Source organism: Pelodiscus sinensis, chromosome 15 (assembly GCF_052426305.1).
Source record: "Pelodiscus sinensis isolate ZL-2025 chromosome 15, ASM5242630v1, whole genome shotgun sequence".
Lineage (NCBI taxonomy): Eukaryota > Metazoa > Chordata > Testudines > Trionychidae > Pelodiscus > Pelodiscus sinensis.
This window is the reverse complement of record NC_143066.1, coordinates 22,884,462-22,901,628: the sequence shown is the minus strand read 5'-3', so window position 1 is coordinate 22,901,628 and position 17,167 is coordinate 22,884,462. Positions and strand designations below refer to the sequence as shown.

At 46.3% G+C, this 17,167-nt stretch overlaps 1 protein-coding gene and 1 long non-coding RNA gene across 4 annotated transcripts in view; one reads left to right on the top strand and one right to left on the bottom strand.

Annotated features, from left to right (window-relative positions):
- Window positions 1-5,998, bottom strand: part of TMC5 (transmembrane channel like 5) — a 52,500-nt gene extending 46,502 nt beyond the window's left edge. The window contains exons 1-2 of one of the 3 annotated variants that reach the window (XM_075899394.2): window positions 5,859-5,998; window positions 5,112-5,222 (exon numbers count right to left, since the gene is read on the bottom strand). The gene's annotated coding sequence lies outside the window, so the exon portion shown is untranslated. Of the gene's footprint in view, window positions 1-5,111; window positions 5,223-5,603; window positions 5,828-5,858 lie in introns of those variants that run through there. The other 2 variants (XM_075899396.2, XM_075899395.2) reach the window with 2 other exon arrangements.
- A 58-nt stretch (window positions 5,999-6,056) lies between these two features.
- LOC112545817 (uncharacterized) lies at window positions 6,057-15,930 on the top strand. The gene is made up of 3 exons (XR_012896150.2): window positions 6,057-6,198; window positions 10,330-10,511; window positions 14,453-15,930. It is a non-coding gene; the product is annotated as an uncharacterized LOC112545817 (long non-coding RNA).
- The last annotated feature ends 1,237 nt before the right edge of the window (window positions 15,931-17,167 follow it).

The following is a 17,167-nucleotide window of genomic DNA, read 5'->3' as shown; positions in this document are numbered from 1 at the left end:
CGAGTTCCATATGGAAAGCTCTCTCATAACTAGCCCATTTTAATTAGTTTGTCAGTCTGACATTGATATTGTGACAGGATATCAGGTTCTAGGACTCTACACTGCTCTTCTGCTGACTCACCAGATCAGGCATTCCCCATTAAATCCAACACAGTGGTATCGAACAGAGCGTCTGTCTCAGAAGCAAAATAAGCAGGGACAAGCGCAGTCAGCCCCTGTGAGATAAAACTGTTAAGAGGAAAACAGGCTCTGGTGAGACATTCTTAAGACTAAAGTTTGTGTAAGATAACCATGTAGGAACTTTATTAATTTTGTAAGTGGGTGCAGGACTAGGTCCACAGCAATAAATACTGTGACTTCACTTTCCCTCAGCATTTAGTTTTATGTAAGCTGTTTGGTGTACTTGAGATCTTGACATAATTTTCACTGGTAAACTTGACTCTTATTTCAACATAGATGCGTCTGAATTGTGTATCTGTTATGAAAGAGCCAATGACTTCACAAACAAAGAATAGTCGTATGGCACCTTAGAGTCTAGCAAATATAAATATCTAGTATCATGAGCTTCTGTGGGCAAAACCCACTTCCTCAGATGTAATGTGTGTTACTCTGCTCATCTGAGGAAGTGGGTTTTCTCCATGAAAGCTCATGTTACTATATATTTATTTTTGTTAGTCTCTAAGGTGCCACAGGACTACTCTTTATTTTTAAAGTTGCAGACTAGCGTGACTTTCCTCTGAGACTTTCCTACAAAGATAGCTAGTTTTAGTGGCAATCAATTTCATACCATGTTGGAGACAAATATCATTAGTCCTAGCCAGATGGTTTCAACAAAAATACTGGTCACACTTGACATTACACCACAATCTACATGATATCTTATTTAGAAAATACCGGATATTTATATTTTCTCAATTTGTTTCCCAAACAGAAAGCTCAAATATTGGACTATCCAGTTCAAAACCGGACACCAGGCAACCCTAATTAACACAGTTCAGTAGCCTTTCCTTATTCAAAAAAGCACTTGAATGTGGTTAACTGTAAGCATATGATTAAGCCAGGAGTGGCAATTTTTGATGAGGGTCCATTCCTAAATTTTGGAAAGTGGTCGAGGGCCGCTTTCATTATATTAATGGGGTGGGGTATGGAATGGAGGCTAGGTGCAAAAGGGAGCTTGGGATAAGAGATTGGGGTGCAGAGTGGGGGTCTGGGAGAGAGATTGGGTGAAGGAGGCAGTTGTGACTTGCCGTACTGGATGAGGTGCAGGGGTGTGAGCTGTAACCTAGGGTAGGGGATTGGGATGCGAGGTCTGGGAAGGGGTATGGGTTCAGGAGGGGGACAATTTTGAGGTGCTCACAGTAAGTCTTGAAGATTTTGCAATGCCCTGGAATGTGTATGCTTTTCCCTCTTTATACCCAGGGCTCAGTGCTATTCCATAATCCATCACTGACTGAAAATGTTTTGTTTAGAGATAAAAACAGCCTCCTCTATTGTATGGCCACTACAAATGATTAACTGCCCCTACTTTGTGGACTACTTTTCTGCCTTTCTTCCATTTTGAACCCCCATTAGTTGCCATGCTAACTTTGCTCTGTCTTGCATAATAACATCCCCCTATGAATATAAGTGAATAGCATTGAAAAATAACATTTGAATTCTATTTGTAATCACAATTTTGGTTCATCATCATCATCATCATAAAGAGCAGAGTTCATGCAACCCATTATTTTTTCTTTTATTAAACATAAATACAATAGTGTTTGATGGCAATCAACTAATTATTCCAGCCATATCTGGAATCTTCAGCACCAAGACACAGGCCTGTGTGATATGAACCAAAGAAATAATTCCAATAATCCAACTGCAGACTAGCTACTAGAGAGGGACACTGGAACCTAGCAAGTGATACGTGCTATTATTTTACCCAACCCTCCTTAAAAGAAACTCCAACAGAACCTGAGAGTTACAAATACCAGAGTTCAAACTGACATGACGGGTCACACACCTCATTTGGAGTTAGAAGTATGCAATGAGGTAGCAGCAGAGACAAAGAAAAGAAAAAGCAAATACATTAGAGTTTGGTGTTAAACATACACTACTGAAAAATAAACAAAGTTTAAAAAAGATTTGACAAAGTAAGGAAACAGTTTCTGTGCTTGTTTAGTTTAAATTAAGATGGTTATAAACAGCATTTTTTTCTTTTTCATGGTAAAGTTACATGGTAACACACAGAAACCTGTTGGGGAATATTTTAACTTGGCCAGGCACTCATTAAAGAATCTCAAAGTTTTGATATTTATTATTACAAGCTAATTTCAAAAACCAGCTTGAAAGGGAAGCTGCATGGCTTAATTTCATTTCCAAGATTAACACCTATAATAGAGGCTTAAACAAAGACTGTAACTGGATTACCTGCTACATTCCACATCCTAAAGACAAACGCTGGGTATTTAAGAGCACTTAGCACCTAGCTTTATTTAGCACGGACACTAATTGACAATATTTTCCCCCTTCCCCCCCCCTCTTCTTTTTCCTTCTCTTCCCCCCACCCAATCCCTTCTCTTTGCTATCCGTTTGGAAACTGGATCTCCTTAACTCCATTCATCTGAAGAAGTGGGTTGTGCCCATGAAAGCTCATGATACCATCTACATTTTTTGTTAGTCTCTAAGGTGCTGCAAGACTATTTCTTATTTTTAAAGCTGTAGTAAGTCAACGTTTGTTCAATTGTAAACTTTTCAAAGATCACATTCTGTTCAGATACAGACCCCTGTATTGTATCTGGCAACTACACTCTGTAAAACTACCAGTGTGTGTGAGAGGGGGAAATGGGTTCTGAAATGCAATAGCTATTAAAATTAGAAATAGCTCAATTGGAAGGTAGGGCAATGCATCAGACAGAAAAAGGAAAGATTTGAAGGAGTTAAAAAAATTGTGAATACTGCTAAAGGATAAGAAGGAAGATCTGCTGAATCTTCTGCTATGCCCCTACTTACAAAACTCCAAAGATTTTATCCAGCCCATAATTAGATCACTGAGAAACCAGCTATGTGTATTTCCAAGGCACCCATCACAGTTATTTCTAGGCTCACGTGTAAATAAGAATAGATTCTCAGCTACACACATGCATTATTCTATGATGCAGAAGACTGAGCCCACTTTTAAAAATATACACTATAGTAATCTTGCAACTCACACTTTTCATTAGCCAAAACTGACAGCTGAAGACAGAGTATTGGCGCTCAAAGAAACTAGGTTTGGACACAATAAAATGAAAGCAGTTCTAAATAAGAATATTAGTTTGGAATAATAACAATAGACAGTAAGTCACAGCATAGTACATCAATACGTTAAGAAGTCTGAAATATTGGATGCTTAATTTTTAATAGAATAGTTATTTTCCTTTATATCATCAACTTTTTTATTCTGTGCTGGTAGTGTAAAGCCATTTTGTTGACCGTTTCGGATTATAATTTAATGAGATTTATCAGTTTCAAAAACTTCATCAACTAGTCCAACTGAAAAGACTGATATAAATTAAATGAATTAATATTTTATTAGAATAAGAATGGTAAATACATTTACTCTCTTCAAGCTGAGGAGGATACTTTTTCCACCTGTAAATTTCAGATCAACATCCTTTTTAGTATGTTGTAACCTGACCACTATTTGTATACCTACCTATAGGAGCTGATTTATTTTTAAATTAAAACATCAGATACAAGAAGAGGGGAGAAACAAACACTCATGTTTTAATGCATGAGTTCAGAATTCTCAGCCTTTTGGCTAAGATGATATGTGTGTTGGGTTTTTAACAGAAATATTGTTCATTAGTCACGGCTATTTCAAACCACTCTGATCTTTCTTGTATCCCATCTCAGACAACTTCATACCAATAAAAACTAATGGCTTTTTAAGACAAGCCACGGGTACTTAAAATACAGTAACACACTGGTGAGCACCTTACCTAACCTTCCGTGTACCCAGTCTACAGAGGATACAAAGCTGTTACAGCTTCAGCTAGAAAGACTTGGCTACGTAGCTCACAGGGGAACTGCTTGTGCTTTTAACTCTGGAGCTCCACTCTAGTACAGACAGTAACCGTACTATCATACATAAGGTGTTCTCATTGCTCTAACAAATACAGTATGTTATTGCCAAAATACAGGGCTGCAGTGGCTAATCAACTTTGGCAAAGAACAGGTATGATTCCAGTGAATCGTGGTCTCAGACTAGAGCAGCCAAGCATTCACACTGGAGTCTACATATTTTTTCCTCTACTTAAGTATTTCTCAGTCTTTTCTGGTAGGTGGCCACTAGATCAAAGTCAACAAAATTCACAATCACCTTATATTTACTGTTAAACCAAAAGTTGTGTATGATTATAAATAATTTTAAAAGAGATCAGCCTAAGAAGAAGCCTGCCTAATTTATGTATGTGTGCGAGGTGAATAGAGAAGGTGTGTAGGAGTGAGCTATTTTTGCTGTCAATGCCGCCTGACCTCAGGCAGAGGATACAATTTGCAACTCACTGGCTGAGAGACCCACCTATAACTAGGGATTAAGGGGTCAGATTTCTTGTACCCTTAACACACACTGAATGGCACCTTACTCCACAAGTAGTACTACTGAAATCAGGGGGACTAATTGTGAAGTCAACTGCTAATGTATTGCAGTAAGGGTATCAGCCTCTGTCCCTTATGACTCTTTTAAAAGGAATGCACAGCAAAGGGTTAATATCTACAGCGGAGAGGAAATAATGCTGCAGCTTATTTGGCAAGGACTCAATCCTGCTCCTGATGAAGTCATTAAAAGTTTAGCCAGTAACTCCAATACAAGCAGAATCAAACCTCGGTGCTGCTCTGGAGACCTTTCATATAATTAGTGGAATCATAGCAACTAGGGCCAGAAGGGAACTAGAAGATTAGTCTGACCTCCTCTGTAAGTACCAGCTACCAACACCACCCAGCATCACATGTATGTACATTTCCACATTAGCTCCTATTGTAAGAGAGGCAACACATTTCAGTAGGATATAAGATATGGAGATTTTTTGGTCCAGCTAAGTTGATATCAAGGTTTAACAAAGTGACAGTCAGAGAATCTGTCTTACCTGTTTCATGGAGGTCTTAAATCCAGTTTTTTGCGGTGAATTAGAGAATAGACTTTGCAGCACTGAGGTAAGTTTTTGCATGAAGTTCAATAGTACTCAATATTATGTGACCTGTAAAAGAATATCCTGGTTTACACCGCACTCTAAATGCCTGCTTGCTCTCTTTCTCTCCCCTTCTCTAGCTATCCAGAGAGGGACAGCCACCCAATGCAGTGAACTTCTAAGTCACTGAAAATAGCAACAGAAATCATCTGCCCATAACAACAGCAGCGCTCAGATCCCTACAGTCTTGAGAGCCTGGTAAAATTTCCAGCTGTTTTTCTTCATTAACCTTCCCTTATCACTGTCAGTCAGAACTTTCCCCGCCAACCCATTTTATTCTTTTCACTTCCTCATGGGTCAGCAGGTGCGAAGGTTACCAGAGCCGCGCCGAGATGGGTACCGGGGGGAGGTGGGGGGAGCATGAACTGGAAGACCGTCTGAAGGCAACACCTTGGACAGAGTTTCTTCCACCCCAAGCGTTGCGGAGCTGGGCTCCTTCCCGGACACTGCCAGCTCCGAGCCAAACTGCTGCCGCTACCTGACTCCAGGGGGATGCAACTTTCTTCCACGCAGACGCCGCCGGGACTAGCCTGGGGGGCGCGAGGCAGACGGAGGCGCGTGTAAAGCCACCACACCCGGGTGCCGCCCCGCACCGCGCCGCGGGAGGCAGGGAGGGAACCAGCCCAGCGCTGGCGGCTCACTCACCTGCAGAGCCGCTACTCCCGGAAATCCAGCGGGACTTGCCGCGCGTCTCGCACCTCCCGGAGGCGGGGGGGGGTCAGTAGCCACGCAGGGCTCGGCGCCCGGCTGCGCTTTGCAGGCTCCTGCCGCGTGGCGGCTGCTGCGCTTCTGGCCCGCGGGCCGCGCTCGGCCATTCCGGGCCGGACCAGGGCTGGGAGCGGGCGTGTCTCACGCGGCTGCGACCTGCACTGGGCCGCGGCTGTTTAACCCCGAGCGGGGTTTGTTGTCTGGGGCTTGCAGCTGCTAGGGAGCCCGGGCGTGTCTGGGAAGCGCCTCCCGGCCCCCGTGCGCTGCGGGCAGAGGTGTGAGTAGCGGGCACGTGTTGGAACTCAGCCCTTTCCTAATGCCTGGGGCGGGAGGCTGAGCTTGGCTGTGGTTTGTTTTCTGCAGCGGGGGGTCCTTCCTCTTTTCTCGCCGTCTGAAGGTTTGTCCGGCCGACTGTGGCTGAAGGCGAATGCTCGTTCCGGTCCTTGCTGCCAAGCGTGCTCGGTGTTTTCTGGGGACTGCTGAACTGTATTGATTTATAACGCTGTTCAAAAAGTGCTTCTGCTACGTGCTTCTTCCCACGGTGCTTTCCATGCGATTCAGTGAGGTTGCCAGGTGTCCGGTTTTGAGCTTTCTGTTCGGGAAACAAACTGAGAAAATAGAAATGTCCGGTATTTTCTAAACAAGATGCAATGTAGCTTGTGATGCAATGTCAAGTGTGTCCCCGATTTTTGTTGAAACCATCCGGCAACCCTAGCCCTAGTCTGTCTTATTTTCTCTCTTCCTTTGAAATGTCTAGGAATGCCATTAACTCAGCCTTTCTCAAACTGAGGGTCGTGACCCCCAAGAGGGTTGCGAGCAACTTAGAGGGGGGTCGCAGGACAGTCCGGTTTTTTTGGGACAGTCAGGTAAAAAAATTGAGAAAATACCGGACATGGGCAATGTCTGGTATTTTCTAGTTTTACGGCTGGGCGCCTGATGGAAGCCTGGCAGGGGTGGGGGGCGTGGCTGGGAATCAGGGCGCGATCAGCACTGAGAGCCTTGGGGAGGAGGGGAAGCCCTGTACGTACTCCTGAGCGCTGGTCAAGCACATGGTGGAGCCACAGCCAAACTCACTCGCGCTTTGCCAGGACTGTGCATGGGACTGGCAGCGCCCTGGGATCGGCATGTGCCCGGGTCAGTCCCAGTCCCTGCCGGCCGATTCGCACTCCCCCTGACCCCCTCCCGGCCAGCTGGTTCTCCCCCACTTCTCCTCCCGATCTTCCCCTGCCAGCCCCACTGCCCCCACCAGCCCTCCTTCTGGCGGCCAGTTCTCCCCTTTTCCTCCCAGTGTCCCCCGGCCAGCTCCCACAGCATCCAACACCCCCCCAGCCCAGCCAGCCCTGCTTCCCACTTGCTGGTTCCCTTGCCCGATCTCCCCCAGCCAGCCTCGCTGCTCCTGACAACCCCCCAACTCCTCCGGCTAGCCCCACTGCCCCTAACTCCCACCCGCCCCAGCCAGCCCTGCTTCCCGCCGGCCAGTTCCCCCACTCGATCTCCCCCAGCCAGCCCTGCTGCCCTCAATGACCCCCCGGGTAGCCCCACTGCCCCCAACTCCCACCCGCCACTGCCAGCCCTGCTTCCCGCCAGCCAGTTCCCCCACCTGATCTCCCCTGGCCAGCCCCGCTGTCTCCAACTCCCCCTTTACTTGTGGAGTAGTGAGGGTGGGAGGTCACACACGTTCATTTAGAATTTTAGGGGGGTCGCAGTATTACAAAGTTTGAGAACTCCTGCATTAACACATTACTACCCTCAAAGACTTACACACTTGCATAACTTTACTGAACATTGTATTCCCAAAAAGCATCGAGGGAGTGTGGGACAAGCAGAATCAGGGAAAAGACCCAGAAATTCTGGGGAAAAAACCCATCCCTGTAGTTGTGGCAAAAAGCACATCACAGGCACAAAAACAGGTCATTCAAGTCCCAAGGGCTTTACCAAAACCAGCAGAATTAGTTATTTACTTGAAAAAATTATCCAAATAGAATGAGTTGTGTCTTCATTCAAGTTCTGTCTGTGCAGCAATATGTTCTAGACACCATTCCTGCACACACACAGACATCAACAGGAGAGTTGCCACAGACTTAAATGGGAATAAACTTTGGACCCCAAAAAAGTGTAAAATTAATACATTCTGCGTTCTTCCATATTCAAATGCATTATAGTAGAGTGATCACTTGGATGGCTGAGTTACACAGGACTAGGAGGGCAAATTTTCCTCATTCTTCCCTTAAAGCTCAAATCCACAAATATAAACTCTGAGAAGTAGGGCAAAGTAGGTTGAGAGGTGTCTTCTTTAGCTGTTTTTAAATAATATTAAAATCCAAAATTTAATCTAATCTGTATATATTACATTTCTAAAAAGATTAAAATTACAGCTCAATTTGTTTAATACACCTTTTGTGATGCCTCAGCTACTTGTATTTGATTCAGTTCTGTTTGTTCACAAAAATATGTGTGAACATGAATGACTGAAAGCATTCAATAATGAATTAGATCAAAATACTTGAAGTGGATGCTCCAGTAACATTTGGCTGCAAGGCTCTAGCTTACTCAAGATACTGACAGCAACATTTCTATGGCTCCTAGCTGTAGAATTTAGTACTGCTTCAGTTCTTCATATTATGTGTATAATGGTAATGCCTAGAGAGGCTCAGATGAGATCAGAGTTATTAGAACCCAGGTCCCCTGAGCCATGTCATGGCCTAGCCACTGCTTCCTCTGTTCTTAAACATTGTATTAATTACATTATCTTAGCTACTAGACCAGTGGTCCCCAACGTTTTGGGGCTGCTGGGCGCCTGGGGGCGGGGCCGCTCACGGGCCACGGGTCTGGGGGCGGGGCCAAGCATGCGCCACGTGCCCAGGGCTGGCACCAGCATGTGCCACAACCCCGGGCAGGGGCCGCCCATGCGCCCGGGGCCGGGGCTGCCACCGGTACCGCATTGTGCCACGACCCTGGGCAGGGGCTGTCCAGGCACCGTATGCCCGGGGCCGGGGCCGGCACCGGCATGTGCCACGCACCAGGGCTAGGGCCGGCACCGGCATGTGCTGCGACCCCGGGCAGGGGCCGCCCAGGCGCCATGCACCCGGGGCCGACACCAGCACCAGCATGTTCCGTGACCCCAGGCAGGGGCTTTCCAGGTGCCTGGGGCCAGCACCGGCATGTGCCGTGACCCCGGGGCAGGGGCCGCCCATGCACCCAGAGCTGGCACCTGCTGCATGCCCGGGGGCGGGGCCAGCGCCAGCCCAGATTGCTCCGTGGGAGCACATAAATGGCCCGGCGGGTGACATGGCGCCCGCGGGCACCACGTTGGGGACCACTGCACTAGACTTATGTTAGCACAGCAGACGGTGCCCTTTTTAACATTGAGAAAATTTTTATAAGTACCTTTGGAAAGGCTAAGGAAGAGTGAACTCATCTGAAAAACTGACATCTATAAATATTTGGATGAAAGAACACCCAGCACCCTTGAATAGTACAGAACTGCCCGACAAACATGATAAACTCTGACATGCAGTTCTAAAGGGATACTGAAGCTTTCATTAGTCTGATGGCAGAGGTTCATTATGGCTGGTTATCAACTTGTTGGTGTTTTTCCAAGCTTCTAAGGTTGTGAAGATGTTTATATTTCATTAAATGCACTTATTAAATGTACTGTTCTTGCTATAACATTGCACCTTTCTTAAGGTCACAATTTTGGAATGATTGTGCACTAGCTTGTAGCTATGCTATATCACCAAGTTTGGTCAGCATGTGAGCAATTCCCAACTACACACTAATGCAAGGTAGTGTGGGACTGAATGGAAAAAGATGTCCAATGTTGAGAAAAGCACTTGAAAGAATTTGAATTTTTTAAAAAAATGTATTGTGAAAGAACCACCAGAGAAAGAATGTCTACTGAAATCTGGTGTCTGCTGCTGAATGAAGAGCCAGCCCTGTGTTATGTGGTGACAAAGCACACAGGAGAGTTTGTGGTCAGCATTCAGCCTCTTTACAAGAGCCATTGGAGAAAAGTGTCATACCAATAATGTGGAAAGGATGAGACCCACTGTGCTCTTGGAGCTTACAGATCCATAGAGTATAATTTAAAGTGATTTCACATTCATGGCATTTCTTCTACATCCCCAGAGGGCAGAAGGTTGCTGTGGTAATTGCATAGAAGTGGGCAAAACATTTGCAATCTCTTAAGTTTTCCAATTAAAAAGGGACACATTTTCACTAAAGGGTGTTCCCTTCCAACTAACTCTGCAATTTAAAGAATTGTTTTAAAAAGGCTTTAACAAAATAATTTTTCAACATGTAGAAAGCTATTTTGCAATACAAGCAATCCCCACACTTATGACCTAATTGATTCCTAGAGAACTCTCATAAGTCGAGCCATTGTAAGTAGAATCCTTATTTCCCATAGGCGCAATGCTATAAATGACGGTTCTGTTCCTGGAAATCCATTTCATACCCTAAAAATACCAAAATTGACTATGGAAATGGAGGAAAACTAAACTAAATAGTTTAAATAATGCAGAAATATAACTAAAGAGTGAAGACCGATGTGGTGGAGACGCATGCAGTTCAAGCAGCAGCTGTAGACTGGTGAGTCTGGACTAACTTTGTATGTTTCCTGTTTTGGGATGATGCAAGGGAAATGTGGATGCAAGACAGAGGCGACCTACTGTGGGACCTGGGAGAACATCTCCCTGAGGGCCTCTCAGATGTGCACCCCATAGTGGTGGGCCTCGAACTGCCAGCCCTCGCCTGCCATCCACCCCACACAACATGCTGAGACCGCATCCAGGATATTCTGTTCACCCATGTCAAGACGGGTGAGCAGACAACGGAATCTCGCCTTCAGCCAGCCAAAGGTGCACTCCACCTGGTTGCGGGCCCTGTTTAGGTGCAGGTTGAATCGTTCCCGGCTGAGGTCCATGCGTCCGGTGTATGGCCGCATCAGCCACAACTTCGGGGGTAGGCCGCGTCCCCCACGATGCACAGTGGCATGCAGACATCCCCAACCATCAATTCCCGCTGGGGGGTAGAAAGTGCCTGCCTTCAGCCTACAAAACAGGCTGGAGTTTCGGAGGATGTGGGTGTCATGTGTCCTGCCCGACCACCCCACATTAATGTCTGTGAAGTGGCCACAATGGTCCACGAGGGCCTGGAGCACCATGGAAAAGTACCCCTTCCGGCTGATAAAGTGGGCTGTTCGATGCTCTGGTGCTCGGATGAGGATGTGGGTCCCATCCTCGGCTCCCCGCAGTTGGGGAACACCAAGACAGCAAAGCCAGCCACAGTTGCATCCATGTCACGCAGGCAGATGACCCTCGAGTAGGATGTCGTTGATGGCTCTGACAGCCTGCAGAAGGGCACACAGAATGAGACAGGGTGGATGCATGAGCCCTTGGGGGATGTCTGCCTCCCTCTGATGGCCTCTGTCCCCAAACATGCCAGGGCCCTCTTGCCCTGGAGGTTCCCCCCCACCAGCAGGCCTATGTGAGGGAGGGACGGCACAACCGCCTGGGTGATGGGGCTTCCCCCACCGCCCCCCCCCCCCAGCCTGGATTCTTCCCTTCCCCCTGGGCCCTACCTGTATCAATTTGGCACCAATTGTGGACTTGCCCACCCTGAACTGGTTTGCCACCAAACGGTAGCTGTCCAGGGAGGCCAGTTTCCACAGGGCAATGGCGAGCCTCTTATTCATGGGGATGGCGGGTCGCAGCTGGGTATCTTGTCTCCAGAGGGCAGGGGCGAGCCAGGCACTCAGCTTCAGGAATGTCTGCTTCCGCATCCTGAAGTTCGGAGCCACTGCTGGTCATCCCAATGCTTCAGGACCAGCTGGTCCCACCAGTCAGAACTGCTGTTGAGTCTCCAGTATCACCTTCCATAGTAGGGTAGGGATGCCACAGCAAAGCCACCGCATCCAGGGAGAGAAAGTCCAGATTGAGCTCGAGCTCCTGCAGGAGTAGCATGGCAGCATGGAGGAGCATCTGCATGCACTCCATTGGCCGTGTGGGGCCAGAGCAGGCACAGGGCCACCTCTGGCTTCATAGCACAAGAGGACGAAGGCAAAAGTCCCCAAAGGCACTAAGGCAAAAGCTGTGGCGTCCAAAGAGGCTGAGGGCAACCACAACAAGCACTGCTACAGCTTTCAGCCCCTAGGAGAGGTTCCAAAGCACACAGCAGCAGAGAAACAACTGACCAGGGAGATCTCTTTAAGCTTGTCTCTCAGCGGGGCTCCGACACCCGCCTGCAGAAAGGACTGGTGATCTTTTGCCCTGTCCAAAGTGGTTCCAGGGGGGAGGTATTTGCACAAGAGCATCCACTGCTTTCTGCAGTGTGGATGCGCTCTTGTGCAAGAACTCTTGTGCAAAAAGTTCTTGCACAAGAAGCCTGCAGTGTAGACATAGCCTTACTGTGCGGTCTTGGGCCCTTTAAAATATACCTCTTTCCCTAGCACACAGGCATCAGTATATTTCTCAACCAACCAAGTAACATGTTAAAGCTACAATTTACCTTGATTCCATTATGTATACATCTTTTCACCTAGCAGAGGCAATGTTTCTAGTTGTCCACATTTTAAACTGAGGAAAACCAACTGCCTTATCTACTTTATAGTGTAGCTTGAAGATTAGTTAATGTTAATAAAATGGTTTGAAACAATGCATTTAGTTGAATAAAATGGTTTGAAACCATTGCTTATTTGCTCTGCTCATTTAAGGAAGAGATTTTGCCCATGAAAGCTCATGATACACTCTCTCTCTCTCTCTATACAGGCAGTCCCCGACTTACGCGGATCCGACTTATGTCGGATCCGCACTTACGAACGGGGCTTTCTCGTCCCGGAGGTTGAGGTGGCGGATTGCTACCTGCGAGCTCCGGGGCGAGAAAGCCCCGTTCGTAAGCTGCTCCGGTGCCCCTGGTCTGCTGGAGACCGTCTCCAGCAGACCAGGGGCACCGGGCGGGTTCCCGCGCTTCTGAGGCTTTGCCAGAGCAAAGCCTCAGAAGCGCGGGGAACCGCCGCTGCTGCCGCTTCAGTCCCGATGCCTGTGGTCTGCTGGGGACCGTCCCCAGCAGACCACAGGCACCGGGACTGAAGCTGCAGCCACGGTGGGGTCCCGCGCCTCTGAGGCTTTGCCAGAGCAAAGCCTCAGAGGCGTGGCACCCCGCTGCCGCTGCGGCTCTGCTCCCCGTGTCCCTGGTCTGCTGGGGCGGAGCGCAGTTAGTGTGCCCCCCCCCCAGCAGACCAGGCTTTTGTTTTGGACCCTGGGGCAGAGCAGCTGGGGCGCTGCCGATTGGTCCTGCAGCGCCGCTCTGGGCACTACTGGACCAACCCGGCAGCACCCCAGCTGCTCTGCCCCAGGTCCTGATTCAGCCGCTGCTGGTCAGTTTCAGCAGCGGCTGAATCAGGACGCCTGGGGCAGAGCAGATGGGGTGCTGCTGGGTTGGTCCAGTAGCACCGAGGAGCGCGGCGCTACTGGAGCAACCCAGCAGCACCCAAGCTGCTCTGCCCCAGGCGTCCCCAAGTCAGCTTCTGCTGAAACTGACCAGTGCTGACTACTGGAAGCCCCAGGCAGAGTTGCTCTGCCCTGGGCTTCCTGGAATCAGCTGCTGATCAGTTTCAGCAGCAGCTGACTTGGGGACGCCTGGGGTTCTTAAGTTGATTCTGTATGTAAGTCAGAACTGGTGGTCAGTTTCAGCAGCGGCTGAATCTGGACGCCAGTTCCGACTTACATACAGATTCAACTTAAGAACAAACCTACAGTCCCTATCTTGTACGTAACCCGGGGACTGCCTGTATATATATGCAGTGCTTTTTTTGTGACAGTATGCCCCAGGATAGCATACCGCCGCCTATTTTCCCAGCATACCTTAATTGAATGGTATTCTCTTCTGGTGTACTGGCATCTATTCGCATTTTCCTTGGGCAGCTCGGGACACACAGCTTTTAAAGGGGCCGCGATCGCGTTTTGACCCCGGCACAGGCTTTTTTTTTTTTTTTTTTTTGGCTCAACAACTTTGAACCTGGAGTACTGGCACCTTTTTTCTTACCAAAAAAAGCACTGTATATATGTACATATTTGTTAGTCTCTAAAGTGCTATAGGACTACTCATTTTTAAAGTTACAACTAACGGCTACCTTTCAAAAAACAACAACAAAGAGTCTGGTAGCACTTTAAAGACTAACAAAATATGTAGATGGTATCATGAGCTTTCGTGGGCAGAGCCCACTTCTTGAGATGACCGGAGTGAGACTTTGGATTGCTTAGGTAACTAATCACAAGTAGAAGAGTTATGATGTTTCTCTTTCCACGTGTGATTCATTACCTAATCACCCTGAAAGCCTACAGCATTACTCAGTAACGACTCACTCATGTCTGCTACAGAGAATCCATCAGAGGGGCATGTGGTTTGAAGAATTTGGTTATTAGCATAGCTAATTAGAAATTCTCTGATTAGACACTCTTTCACAAATGATTACTGGATTTAGCACAAATTTCTTATTATTGAATTAATATATTTTACTTTTCCTGTTGCAGGTAACTTTCATAAATCTAATTATTAAGCTACTCCAGAAAGTAAGTTATCTGTGCAAAGCTGAGCACAGGATTAAAGGAAAACTTTCAGATCAAACCTAATATAAACATGCCTTTACCTGTTACCAACTCTAGCTTTACATTAAAACTAAAAGATATAATTTTCCAGGTTTGTTTCCTTGTATCTTTCCATCTACTGAAAACCTGTCTCACTTCTGTTTTATAGAGTTCTTACTCAGTTCCATAGACAACTCCTTTTATTCAAACCCAGTGCTGCACTGTTTCCATTGAAAACTCTCCAGGAGAACACTTTAAAGAGTCCACCTGATGAGAGTAAAATTGCAGAATCAAGAAATCATTGCCTGATAAAATCAGACCCAACATTCAGGGTTTTCAAGAATAATTTTTTTACAAACCCAAGAACTGGAAACATTGATTTCAATGGGGTTCTGCATGGGTGGGTAAACTGTCCACATTGATAGTCACGGAATCTAGGCTTTGGTATTTGTTAGGCTGTGCTATTGCAGAATAGATTTTTTTTCCTGGAATTAATGCACCTTTAAAAAAATCTGTCTGGCCTATTCTTAGTTTAATGTTTATACAGTCTGCCTCTTTGCAGTAATGTAAGCATAACTAAATTAGGTGCGCACCTACTGAGATAGTGATCACAAGCGTTTGCTCATGCCTGTAAGTACTAATCATCCTTTATAAACCCACAGCAGAACAAGGAAGTTCAGATGAATATGTAAAATACAGTCTAGGGGGTTGTTACTTCTGTACAAACACACAGAAAGTTTTCAAAGACAAAAGTTTGCAGCTATTCCTGGATACTGCTTTCCACTGTCATGGTTAAGTTAGAACAACTCTAGAAATCAAAATAGTTTACTAGAGCTTAGGAGGGTTTTTTTTTTTTGTTTCCTTATACTGTTAAAAGTTCGTGCCCTAGTACTCTTTATAAAAGCTCAGGTGTCCTTCACTATTAGAAGCAGTCTTCTTAAAATAAGCTTTCCCCGTCTCTCAGTATAATACACTGAGGCTACGTCTACACTGCAGGGTTTTTGCACAAGAAGTCTTTTGTGGAAAAGTTCTTGCGCAAAAGCGCATCCACACCTCAAAGCCCATCGCGTTTGCGATGGGCTTTTGTGCAAGAGAGCATCCACACTGCATGGATGCTCTTGCACAAGAAAGTTCTGATTGCCATTCACAGAATGGCCATTAGAGCACCTGTGCGTTTTTGGATAGGCTCTTTTTGCACAAGAACCCCCTGCAGAGTCCACACATGTCTTTTTGAGCAAGAGCTGTAGCACAAAAAGGAGTTACGCCTCATAGAAGGAGGTATACCTATCCCGCAAGAAGCCCTCTGGTTCTGTTGATTGTAGATTTTCTTGCACAAAAACGTGCTTGAGGTGTGGACGGTTTTGCACAAAAACCTTGTAGTGTAGATGTAGCCTCAGGCAAGTTTTTGTGGCAAAAAATATGCTAATGAGGGACTCATTTGCATGAGTTGTGATGTCATTAGCATATTTTCTGCCATTTCTTTTTGCGCAAGGGGTTTTTGCGCCAAAAGAAGCAGTGTGGATGTTTCCTTTTTGCGCAAAAACCCCATTTTGCACAATATCCTTATGTTTGTCCCAGAGAGGCATAAGGATCTTGCGCAAAATGGAAACATCCACACTGCTTCTTTTGGCGCAAAAACCTTCTGCGCAAAAAGAAACGGCAGAAAATATGATAATGACATCACGACTCATGCAAATGAGTCCCTCATTAGCATATTTTCTGCCACAAAAACTCACAGTGTAGACGTAGCCTAAATGAATAGTAACAAAATAAACAATTCCTTATAGTGCTTAGGATTCTTTAATCAGATTTACCTATTCTTTGAGTTAGATAGCCCAAGCCCCTTCCTTTTTGGGCCCTCTCCATAAATATGTTCTCCAGATAATGTAATCTCATTGGTCATTACTGGGGATTTTAATATACCTCAGGTAGGTCCCAGAAACCACCTTTTTAAAGAGGTAAATGCATAGGTAAATGCCCTAAGCCCCGCCCCCCCATAAAAATCATTAATAAAACTCAGAGAAAAGCTTCTCATTTTCAAGCTGTCAGTGCGTTTACTCCAGCCATGTCCAGCAGGCAGTGCTAGTGAGCTAGCTACCTACCTGTGTCAGCTGTTACTTTGTTATTCTCCTAGATTTCTGGGAAGTCCCTCAGCTCTGCTGATGGCTACCTCCCTGCTCTGATGGCTTTTAGGATCAAGGCCCACTGTCCACCTTAACTTAGCCCTATGTTTGTTGGCATGAGCTGGCTTTCTCTTTGAAGGAGGCTATAACCAGCAGAGATATGCACATTCTTAGAAGAGAAAAAATAGAGGGAGAGGCAAAGATGAAATACTGGAAACTGTGACACTTATGACAGATAGGAGACAAGGGAAAGAAGGGCTCAGATTAATCCCCCCCTCCTTGCTTTAAAAGCTTCCACTCTTGAGTTCTTTTGAGAGTCCTGAAGATCCACACTGGACCCTAAGTAGGGACCCTGATCACTTTAATTTCCCAGCCAACCCCACTGCCAATTTCATTCATAACACAACTCTTAAATCCCGAGGAAGGTGTCAGGTCTGCTAAGCGGAAAGGATATTTGGGACAATGAGTAGGAGTTTGCTGGAAAAGGTAAAGTTTGCTGCTCTGGCGATTATGGGATGTTCTTATTGTGACCTCCCTG